This window comes from Micropterus dolomieu, linkage group LG23 (genome assembly GCF_021292245.1).
Source record: "Micropterus dolomieu isolate WLL.071019.BEF.003 ecotype Adirondacks linkage group LG23, ASM2129224v1, whole genome shotgun sequence".
Classification (NCBI taxonomy): Eukaryota; Metazoa; Chordata; class Actinopteri; order Centrarchiformes; family Centrarchidae; genus Micropterus; species Micropterus dolomieu.
Genome location: NC_060172.1, coordinates 7,174,316 through 7,186,925, shown reverse-complemented (window position 1 = coordinate 7,186,925; position 12,610 = coordinate 7,174,316). Strand labels below are relative to the sequence as shown.

Below are 12,610 nucleotides of genomic sequence, written 5' to 3'. Positions count from 1 at the left end.
AGATGGGTTTCCACTTTTAGAGCCAAGCTAATTGAACCACAACTTTCCATGTACAGTCATGCCATAAATACAGGTAAGCTTTCAGAGTCATGAGAACAAGCTTTAATAAAGTTCTTACCAAAAAAAGGTAAATATACCAAACTATGTGGATCCTATCAGCCTATTTCAATCCTCTGTCATGAGTATAAGGTGTTTCCAAATGTCTGTGCTTCAGCAGCCTCCTAACTTTGAATTATTTTACTGGGCAGCTCAGGCAAGGACCGTTTGGGTACGGCAGTCTGATTTGTTACATCCCCCATCGTGGAAGCAACTTGAGGAATTCCACCAAAATATGTCATTGGCATCAGTCCTGTATGCCAGCATTTAAATTGCTTAAGCCTATGACAGTGAACCGTTTTATAAGGTATGCATATAACATATGGAGGACAATTTGGGTAAGAACAGAATGTACTGAGCCTATTTGCCACTCGTCACTTGTCTTGAGGTTTGCAATGGATGGGTATTAGCTGATATATGTAGTCTTTATGTGGTAGACTGACATGTTACTAGTTGTATTATATGAAGTTGCAGGGAGAATCACAAGGGGAGGGTGTGGGGTGATGTGAAAGATGTTTATTCAGTGAACTGTTAACACAAATACTGTAAAAAAAAAAAAAAAAGAATAAATTTAATAAATAAATAGAAAAACTCCATAAATATAATGTAATAATAAAAAAACATGACAGCTGAGATGTACATAAGTACACCAAATTCAAAGGAAAACCAACCAAACCTAAACACTAAATCACACTAAACAAAATCACACTAAAGCAGACCTCGACAAACAATACAACAGTTGCAATACTTGGGTGCTCCATCAGTGACTTTATCATATTCATTATTGTTGACGATGGAATTTATTGTCATTCAACGGCCACAGCGGGCACAAAAGTAGTGTTTTATCTTACTATGGGTGGCTTGCTGGAGAAATGCTGCCATGTAAAGACAGCCTGACTTAGAGTTTTATTACTATTATACTTATTCTATCATGATTAATAAAGTGGTTGATACAAGAAAATGTATTTTGTACATCAGTTTAAGTTAAGTTTTCAGTTATGTCATGTGCTGAAACCTAAAAAATATTAAATGTATCAAGCCTTATCCACTGCTTTTTTCACCAGCCTTTGCTGATAATAGACCATTACACAGATATGACAACATATTTGACTGTCAAAATGTAGATATTTGTGATGCAAATGAGTGCAGACTCTGTCAGGTAACAGGTAACAGGTAACAGGTAACAGCAAGCACCTTTATGGAGATAAGACGATTTCGACACACATGAACAACCACAAAAAAGGAGAAGAAGCAACAGGTAGCTGACAACTGCAGTGACAGACTCAGACAGGTAGACAGACACCAGTTTTCTCAAACAGTCCTACACAGTCATCTATTTAATATTTGTAATTATGACGTAGCCACAGAGCCACAGTTGTTGAAGACTGTCTGGCTTATAATAACAGCCCACGTTAAACATAGTATTTCAGTGTGCAAGGTATATTAAACTGCAGGTAACCATAGCTTTTCCTCAGTTAATGTTCACTGGTGAAATTGCCCTGACCATGAGTGAAACTTACTACAAACCAACTTTGAAAATTGATTTGACCTGTTTTCAAGACTTTTTGAGCAAGTCACAGTGAAGCCTCAAGTCAGTCAAGACAAGTCCAAGTCAAATCAAAAGTCAGTTTTAATTGAGACATGTTCAAGTTGAGTACCAAGTCTTGTCAAAGAATGCCTGAAGTCTCATGTTATTACGGACAAGTCAAGCCTAAACACAAGCATAAGATTCATAAGCAAATTGCAAGTCAAGATCCAAGCCTTTCAGGTCTCTAAATGCTGAGCATTAAAATTACATGGCATTCAAATGTTTCCCTTTCACAGCACACTAACCCCGGACTCGCACAGGCAGCGATTGTACCACCACTGCCAAAGCTGATCGTGGCGCGTCCGCGACACGGGTCTCCACTCTGTTCTGCGGGGAATACACGGCCAGTCTATTTTTGACGAAAGCAGCACAGAGCAGATGAGCCGGGCAGGAAGTCAGACACAGAAACGGCATAGATAATCTGTCCGATTTTCAAAATAAAATATTCTGTGCAGACTACAGATCCTATATCAACAATAAACACGATTAAAACAGACAAAAAACTAAACAATTTAATTACGTAGCCTACTTAACCATTATAGAAACACAAACATCAAGGACAAATGACCAAATCAACAAAATCTGAACAAGTCAGCAAAATCAGGTAGCAAAATGCGCTTATTCTGAAATGCTCCACGAGGGTTATGGAGCTGTGCAGAAAACGTAACTAACCGTCATAAAGAGCTGTGATTGATAGTAGAAGCACAAACAGGACAAACAACAAGGGAACAACGTAGGGAAGGCTGAACCCACTTCTGAAAAGCTTCCATTGTGAATTGTTGCGGGGCAGAGGCCAGAACAAAACCGCAGCGCAGCAGGAACGTGATGCAGACATTTCCTGTGTGAGTCCAGGGTAAGGCCCATCAGCTTAACAATGTTTTTTGGCTAAGATCTGTCAGGTGCTATCTAATTTATTTCTTTATTGTTTCAGGATTTTACCAGGTCAGAAATTGGGGAGAACTTAAGTCAAGTAAGTCTCAGGCCTCATTGTATTCACTTAAATCTGGCTTAAGTCCATGTCCCAACTGTCAATCAGGTAAAGACACAGATGGTTCAATGGGTTGATTGATTAAATAAAAGGCCAAAATGATTGTTCGACGATCAGAGAAAACAGTATAACATTGTTTGTTTGTTTGGTCATTTTGCCAAGGACTGATCAGAATAGCTTCACCTGACTCACCTTCAGAGAGAGCTCTGGCAGTAACTCCAAGGACACAGTGAAAAAAGCTGTCAATTCCAACTGTCAGTTGATGTTTTTGTTTTGTTTTTGATATATATCTCCCCTGCCAACCATCACTGACACTACACACACATATCCACACACACATGCTCACAATCTCATGGAAAGCTGGGTTGGACTTTGTGGTTCCAATCCTAGCATTCTATTTTTAGCTGTACCTCTTTTTTATTGAGTTTAAACCTCCCTCATCGTGAGGTTTAAAGGTCTGCAGTCATTACAGCAGCGGGGCAAGAGGCAGCGCGGCATGAGAAGGAAGCAAAGCCAGCCAGCTGTCGGGAGTTATCACCATGCTTGAGTGTTCAGACGGACTGGCCGACTGGGACTTCATCTGCTCTGCTACACAGGACATAATAGCAGCAGGCTTTTTGAAGGTGGAGGTTTGCAAAAAGCCACAAACTGGAAAGAGGACTTACAGGCCAGTTGCTATTTGTGAGCTGGCATTGATCTAAGCAGGCTGCTCAACTGAAGCTGGTCTGTGCTACAACACACCCAAACCTTGCTTATTTATTGTCCCTTTTTTCTTTATTTTGATGGCACTTTGCTATGACAAAAACATTACTAGATTAGACTAGCCAAATCAGGATTGTTTTCTAAAACAAGTTGCTTTTTCAAATACTTGTTATACAGTTGTGTTTTAGGTGGTGTGAAGTGAAGAAAAATTGATCAACTTGACCACAACATTTGTGCTTATCCCAGGGTTTTAATGAATCTACTTCATCATAATCCAAAGACAAGAGGAAAATGGAGAGAAACTGGCAAAATTACAAAGCATGGCCTAGTGAGTTCTTCACAAACATGGTCTGGGCATCTACTGTTACAGTAGCTACCTACAGCTGCCATCTGAACAGTCAGCACACTGGCCACTTGGCTGACTAAATACAGACTACACAAATAGTCCATCGTGTGAATGAAGTAAACATTTGCTTCATGGTCTGGCTTGCAAATGGACTTCTAAAGGAGATCTCAATTGTTTACGAGATACCAAATTTGTCAGGCTGAACTTTAAGGATGTCTATCTACAACATAATGCACAAGACTCCAACAACATTAACTTTTGATGTAATGGAGCTGCCATAAAGAAAAGGTTCGATGAGGAAATCCCTGCCTATGTGAGCCTAATGTAGCTTCAATGGAGTGCTGGAAATATCTGATACAGAATATAAATAGCATTATTGTAAAAAAAATAATAATGTAATTCAAAACTTTTAAATTACTTTGAGTATTAATTTAGTCCATGTCACAAAAGTAATTGTTAAAATATCAAATTACTAATCAAATTGTTTGTGACACTGGTTTCAGGCGTTTTTAAAAAAAAACGTGTATATTGGGATTTTATGTCTTGAAGTATATACACACTACACTGTACACCCAAACTCTTGAGAAAAACAACTAAGCAGATTGTGTAAAAAGTACGTGCCTGCATCCATCCTTTCACCCTCAACATTTGATTGACTGCAACGTTAAATCTTCTTTGATCTGCCGTCTATCAGAAAAATTGTCATCTTGTCTGCCGTAACCCTCGAATCAGAGCTGCTCCCCTGCTCATCTTAAAAATTCATACCAAAACACATCAACAACAAAGGGATGAGGAAATTGTCAAAGTATTGCAGCAGGATTGCAGCAAACCTTGCTCCTCAGAAGATTTTTCTTTCTATCCATCCATCTCCCGGGTCTGTCTTGTCTATCTGCCTCGCCTCTTCCTTCACCCCCTCTATTTTCTCTTTCCTGACCAAACCTCTCTTCTTTCCTTACCTCTCGTCTCGCTTTATGTTTAAGTGAAGGGCACTACATGGCTTTGTACCAACTACCCCAGTTTAAAACATGCAATTTGATAACTGAATAACTGAACTAAATGTCTACTTTCTGATAATATTTCATACACCATAACCTTGTGGAAATGATTAAATCCATCAATTTTGATTTTATCTGTGTCTATGTTGTTTCATGTCACAATGTCCGCCTCTCTGTCCTAATTTTCAGTCGCATCTTCACTTTCCCAGGCATTAGTCCACCAGATGCCCTCAGACTTTTCTCCTATCATTACCGATCCTGCCACTCCCATATGCCCTGCAATCACCTCATTCCCCTCACCTGGGCTTCCCCAATCAGCCACCACTGCTGATGACCAGCCAGACCTCCAGTCATTCACTGATGCCCGGGCAGACCTTCAGTCGGCTGCCCCCACCAACACCTTGTCCAACCAGTCCAGTCTCTGCTAACACACCCAACCTCAAGGTCTGGGCTCAGCCCCCAGGCTGTTTGCCAACATGTTTGCCATATCAGCTTTATAAGGTGAAAATATGTCAATGTTGTGATTTCAGCTTGTTGCGCTACCCCATGTGGCCAAAAATCAATTAACACAGGTTTGTCTAAAACAACAAGCAACATTTACCAAATCAATGTGCAATTGATTTGCCAGACAGTAGACATGGCAAGTGACTTGATGTATATTTCACAGTTTTATCTTGAAATATTTCCAATTTGTTATTAAGATATGAAACAAATGTCATTATACAAACATATGTTTTTAGATAATGAGCCTCATTCAATTTTGTAAGAACGACTCTTCTTAAAGTGGCGCTGTATCTACACCTTTGATGTAAAGTAGATTTTTATTTGTTAAAACATTTGTTTATTTAATACATTTTTTCTTCCATGACTAAATTGCAACATTTTTCTCTTTCTGCCTTGCCCATTCTACCTTCCTTACCTCTGTTATGATCATCAGTGTTGACATTAGGATGCAGTGACTGTGGTGTCTGTTAGCCATGGGACTGTTAGCTTGACTTAATGCAGACATGATGTACAGGCCAGAATAATGAAACAGTGTCATGGTGTGTGTGAGAGAGAGTAAGTGAAAGATGTGTATACATACTGTACATGCATGAATGTTGAACATTGGGTCCAGGTAAGTCTGTGTGTTTGCAGACGTGTGCATTAAATGTGTTATAATTGGCATTTACAAGAAATGTACAGGATTAGTTGGGGTGACATTGGTGCTGACATGGTGACAACATTCAGAGTTTCACAGCAGCTCACAGACGTCTCCTGACATTTCATGAAACAAGCACAATGTCATAACATAACATGTCCTGTGCATAAGAAATTAGAGGAATTCATTTCCCAGCAGGAGAGGATTATATGGAGACACTGATGTTGGCTTTGAACTATTGCAGTGTAAAGAAAGTGTGTGTAGGGATTAAACACAGAAAAAGACATATTGCTTTGTGTTTAATTTTCAACTTTAGTAACTTTATAGTGTAAAATTTTTCTTCTCTGATAATTAAGGTAATTCAACAATCCTAACTCTAAATTATAAATTAAGTAATTGTCATCAACTTCCAAAACCACCCAAGTGTGTCCTGATCTGGAGCCCCCAATGCTTGTCAGTGCCTTCAAAAATGAATGTCACAGTTATAGTATTGGTTCATATTTAAACTGCCACCTCTAAAGTTAAGACATGGATGGGTAAATTAAGTGGTTCAGGTTAGAGAAAAATGGTGTATGGTTTAAAGAAAAACTACTTCAAGAAATTTAATTTCTAATAACCTGCCCATGAAGCAGGGGACGCGGTCCGTGAGTTTTTGTTTTCCAGAATGACACTAAGCAGGCCCAATCACATCTCTTACTGAACTTTTTGCACATCTTTGTCAGGGAATTCCAACAATTCTGGATTTGAATTTATAATCATGTTAATATCCCAACCAATTAATTGTAAATGTCTCTCCCTCTCTCCCTATGTCATTGTCTAGGCAAGCCAGGTTGTTGAGGTAACAGTGGGGGTAACAGTTAGAGAGGGACTCTTTTCCCTCTCTGTCTTGTAGTATGGATATTGTGTACTCCACAGCCCCTTTGGATCACCAGAAAAGTCAGTCAAGACCGAGTTGAGTACACTGGTTCACTTGCCACTTGATACATGTGTCCTCAGCACTTACTGCTCAGCTTTGTAGTGGTTTGGGGGGAAATGTACAGATTTTTTGTCCTAGTCTTGCCCTGGTGGTAAAAAAAAAGGTAGCTGATGATAGCAATGAATGCCTGTAGGTGTTGCCACCTCAGACTGAGCCTCTGGCTGATCTCAAAAGTTAACTGGATATCCAGTTCTTCCTCTCATTTTCTTCTTTTATTAATATAGTTTTGAAAAGCCTAAGTATAGGCGAATACTTAAAGCGTATTGATGCAATTCCCTGCTTCACAATCAGATCACAAACCTGTTTGCAGCACTACAACAATGTCAAGTTACTTACGCTTTTGCTTCTGAGAAAGAAACAGTCAGAATTTGCACAGTCACAAGAGGTACTTGTCGGGAGTGGTTGGATTGTTTTAGCCATTTGCACAAATAACCATTGCTGTAACTTTTCTAGTGAGGAGAATCTCAGTTCGAAGCAAATTTAATGGACCGTACCACTGCTTTTGAATGTTTTACACTACATACTTCAAATCACATCTCACTGCCAACGACTTGATTATGATAACTCTGACAACAGTAAACACAGACAAGAGGTTCACTTTGATGTTATCTACCCCGAGCAAGTTTCAAGTCTTTGCAACTGAAATTAAGCTCATGGAAATTTAGAAAATGATTACATTTACTCATTTAGCTGACACTTTTATCCCAAGTGACTTACCATATGTCAGAGGTCACACGCCTCTGGAGCAACCAGGGGATAAGTGTCTTGCTCAGGGACACATTGGTAGTGTGTCACAGTGGGAATTGAACCCAGGTCTCTCACACAAAATGCATGTGTTTTATCCACTGCTCTATCACCACCCCTCATATTAAAAAGTGAGGAACTAAGAACTATGGTACACTTTTGTAAATGGGCAGTAATGTTAAAGTATATAATAAACCAGGACTGCTGGAGATGAAAACTCAGAGGAGACTGAAAGTGCTGTAGGTGTAACATAACAAGAACATGTTCTGACAGACAAAAGATTGCACAGGGACTCCTTTAAAATTTTAATTAGAATTTTAACCTTGACATTTTTAAATTTCCACCAGCTTAAACACAGAAGAGAGTGATGGGTGAGATGTGAAGACGACGAACAGAAAACAAGTGAAAAGGTGATGGGATAATTGCATGTTGTGTGTCATATTTTCTCACCCTTCTATTTTCTTGTCATCTCACTAAACTTTGTAACAGCAATAAATTTAAATTATTGCAATAGTTCATGTGTTTGAATAATGTATATAATCCTGCAGTATAGCCAGTTGCCCTTCACACATTATAAAGAAAATACATGGTTGAATAATATTTGATATATACTGTATATATATTATTGCATGCTCACACACCTGACAGAGTCACATGAGGATTGAAACGGAAAGGAGTGTCTTTAGACATATTTATTGAAAACGTAATGATTTGTCTACATTTTATCAGAGCAGGGTTTAGTATCAGCATTGGAGTCTCTCTCTCTGACCCAGTCTGGACTGGAGATCAGCAACCAAGCAGACACCACTGTTCTGGAAGCAAAGAGTCTCTAAAGCCCTGGACATACTTGCTTTTAACTACGTGTTCGCGTACGCAAGATGGCTGCCACACATATCCTGTGTTCCTCTGGAGCGTAGGTTGTGCACGTCTCCAGAAATTAACGCTACGCGTCCGTGAGATGGTCGATCTGACCGTCAGGTCAGCAGCAATCTCCTGTTCCACACACCAGCCCAGGTGGTGGAGGTACGCAGTTGGTTTGCCAACCGCCATTAAACTCAGAAGAAGAAGAAGCTCAGCAGCAGACTTAAAAAAGGAGATTTATGGCGGGATGTTTACAATAAAACTCCTAGAGCTAGTCTGCAATTACCGAGATCGTTATGATATCTCATTAAAATCATAACCTCCTCCAGTGTCGCTATGTTTGGTTTGTTTACGATGTGCAAATTCGGAGGCCCTAATCTGCCCCCTAGTGGATTCAAGTTTAATCCACCAAGTACGCAGGCAAGTTTGGGAGCAATGCGTTTACGCCTGTCTACCCCTACGCATTGTTAAAAAGCAAGTATGTGGGAGCTTAACAGCTAATTCTGCTGTTATTTCAGCATGTCAGCTGAGAGTAGCTGGTTGCAGATAGAGGGCCAAAAGAGAGAAAGACAGAAGTGATGGAAAGTGATAGATGAAGAGATATGACTGGGTGGTCACACCAGGTTGGCTCTTGTCAATCTGATTGTCCAAATGAGGACTTGCCAGGCTTGGTTTATCAGAAATGTGTCGAGGATCAGGCTCTAGGTTTCCTCTCAAATTTATCCTCTCATCATTCTCTTCTTTCGATTTTTTGGGAAATGTTCAATTTTGTCCTAAGAAGAGAAGATGTAACAGCAAAGAGGAAGAAGTTGGGTCAACTTCACAGAAGAAACAAAAGTGAGACAGTAAAGCTCACTTATCTTTTATGTTCTTTTCCTGAGGAGCAAAGCAAAGCAAAGAGGAGGCTAAACCAGTCAACGAAGGAGGGGACAACAAGGTTTTCTATAGAGAGGAGAAATGAATGGCAATTGGGGAAGAGCAGGAGATGGAGGAGTAGTTGTGGAGGACAAGAGTTAATTAATCTAATCATGAAGACAGTCAGGAGGAGGAGGAACAAGACAGTCAAAGGGAGAAGTGAGGAGAAAGACATCAGATAATGCAACAACAAAAAAAAGATAATGAAGAGACAATGCATTCATTAAGGTTTCAAATTCTCCCATTGAAGAGAGGAGTGAAGGTGAGGAAGATGAGCTTAACATCCCCTGTAACAACATCATAAAGCTTTTTAATCATAGTCTGAGAGGTGTCGACACATATCACAGGCATTCATCATTTCCCTCTATGTTCTTTTGTAGATCAACATAACAATACAGCGAGTCATTACAAAGGTGGAGAGATAAATCTTCAAACAGATTTCCACACTTTGTCAGCGTCTCTTCGAAGCTAGACACCGCAGTCATTTAGATTAGGCTCTATCTACATGTACAGATTTTTGGTGAGTTATGAAGAGAAGTGAGAAGAATTTCTTTTAAAAAGTCTTCGGGTGAGAGTTTTTTCTGAGCATTGAGGTTTGATCCAGAAAAAAAAGTTCCAGTGTTCACCCACTCTGCCTTTCGCTGGACGCGTCTGCCCTGGGCGAGTGTGAGGAAAAATGCAAGCAGATAAAAACAAAAAGTTGCAGTATCTTTGCAACCCCCGCTCTTCCTCTTCCTGTCTCTTTCTCCTCACTATCACTTCTCCCCCCACACCTCAGGGAGGTAAATGACTCTGCTGTGAAGGTAGAGTTGAGGCTGTTTGACCTTGATAGCAAACCTGCATTCCCAAATAAATATTCAATGGCTCAGGAGCGATGGTGCATGCCTTTGCTCCACCAGATAACAGGTTATGTATGAGGCAGATGCTTCAGTTTTGGGGCCAGCCAGCAATACTACACGGCCAAAAAGGGGAGCTTACACAAAGTAGTGATGTTGCACTAGCTTAAAATGGACCAGTCAGCATAGATTTTAATAATATTAAGGTCTCATTTGCAGGTCAAAATACATTTGTACATTCATGTTGAAAAAAAAATAGGTTGAAAGTACATTTTTCAGTGAAAGTGTGGTTTGATACTACAGGTCCCAGAATTCTGGGGGCAGCAAACACTGTGTGAGAAGCCTATTTGTCAGAAAGAAGTCAAAAATAATTTCAACTTTGATCTGATTTCATGCTGTGCACATCATGAATAGCAAGACACAATAGCTAAAGTCATTTACCTGCGTTTGCAAGAGAAGCTCCTTAATACAGCTCTGATAAGGCTGAGAGTGGACATTTGTCTCATATATCGGGCTCTAGAAGAGCACTAGCCACCTGTGTTGACATCTTGTGACCTTGAACTGAGTCCTGTCCACAACGTCCAACGACGCCATGATATTAGAAGAACCGGGCATTCATGCATGGGCAGTGATCCCAAACATAGCACAACAAGGAAAAGGGTTCAACCTCCCAAAACTCAATTTTATCAGAACAACAAAAACGAAAAGTCTGTCTAGCCTAATCTAATATGATCAGCATCATAGAGTTCCCTGTGTGTGCTGAGATTATTTTGCCATCATAATGATTCTATTCCACACTTAATCTCTCATTTTTGCTCAAGATGTGATAATTAAACATTATAAAGTGTGAGGGAGCTTTCAAAGTTAAATTTACTCTGATTTGGGAAAATAATATTGACCCTTCTATACAGAAAAACAATGCAAGTACTTACAGTGACTCTGCTTCCTCCTGGCATCAGTAGCACAGCAGCAAGGACTCTTTTAAATTATGGCCAGCCTATTAATTTAAAACTTTTCAAATCTCAAAAAATATGTTACTGCAATAATTTGTTAATCTGTAATACAATAGTGTTGCAGCACTAAAATGACTAAGACACCTTAAATAACACACTTTTCCACACCTGTAGCCTTGAAAGCAATATGGTTCATCTTCCCCAGGTAATTGCTGATTTGTCAAAATGATGTATCATTAGTTGAATTTGAAGAACTGTCTGAAGGACTGAATATTTGCCTCAAACAAAGAAAAGTACTTCTAATAACACACATAATTTGCTGTGCTTCTATACCTCACAGGTGAATAATTCAGACTGAGACATTTGTCATCTGCAGATACTGGCTGGAGGCTGTAAAGCAAAAACAACTAAACCCCCAAATCCTTTGTCACCTGGAATAACAACTGACAGTTTTACAAACTGCGAGCTTATTAAAACTTGTTTTCCTGTTTGGGAACAAAATATCCCCTACATGTTTTACAATAATTAATTCCCCCAAACCCAAATATCCCTAATAAAACCACCTCTCCTTGTAATAACCATAAGGACAGTGTCATGAATTCATTTTATTTGTGATATTTTATATTTACAAAACATCCAAAATGAACATACCATCACAGTTCTGCTAACCAACTTGTTTTAGATAAAACAGATATGTAGTAGACATAATGTTTTCACTTCACTGTCAAGAGTTTTCATTCGTAACAATTTTGGTAACTGAGGTCGGGTTAATTTCTGAATATTTTTTCCAAATTAGCCATACAAATGGACACATAAATGACAGTTGTTCATTGACTTACAGATATAACAACTCATAAATTGACAAATTTCTTTGATAAATGTGAAAAACATTCCGTCAATCCTCCTTGCAACTGCAACAACAGCTTCAACGACTGAAAACAGCCTCAGTTGGGTGGATCAGTCACTCCCTACTCATAGGTTAGGGCAAGACGAAACAAAAGAACCTCCCATATAACATCCAGATATTGCTCAATTGAAAACACCTTAAAGTTGCTACAATTTAAACTTTTATAATGTATCAAATGACATGATGATGATGTGAAACAATGCGTGCATGGCGATGAACCTGTAGATAATTATTACCTAAAAATGCAGCTCCCCTTGGCTTCACATAGCTTCATATCAAATCTCAGCTCAGCTACTTTTCAGGAAGCCGGGTTGATGTCGATCCGTATCTGCTGGATGTGTAAATAACCAACAGTTTTCAAATAAGTTCACCATATCAACGTTTGATATTGTTTTTTCTACTTCCCCAAGTGGCCAAAAAAATCTCTCCCAGAGGAGAGATCAATATATAGGTGGTGACATCTGCAAAGTAGCGCAGAGCAGCGCCCTCTAAGAAGGGCATGGATTGTAGTGACACCTAGGATGATGTTTGGGGTCACAGTTGACACCCATATAAAGTGAAT

At 39.4% G+C, this 12,610-nt stretch overlaps 1 long non-coding RNA gene across 1 annotated transcript; it reads left to right on the top strand.

The window, feature by feature from the left end:
- The first annotated feature begins 2,374 nt into the window (after nucleotides 1–2,374).
- LOC123963672 lies at nucleotides 2,375–6,079 on the top strand. The gene is made up of 3 exons (XR_006823238.1): nucleotides 2,375–2,537; nucleotides 2,616–2,654; nucleotides 4,925–6,079. It is a non-coding gene; the product is annotated as an uncharacterized LOC123963672 (long non-coding RNA).
- The last annotated feature ends 6,531 nt before the right edge of the window (nucleotides 6,080–12,610 follow it).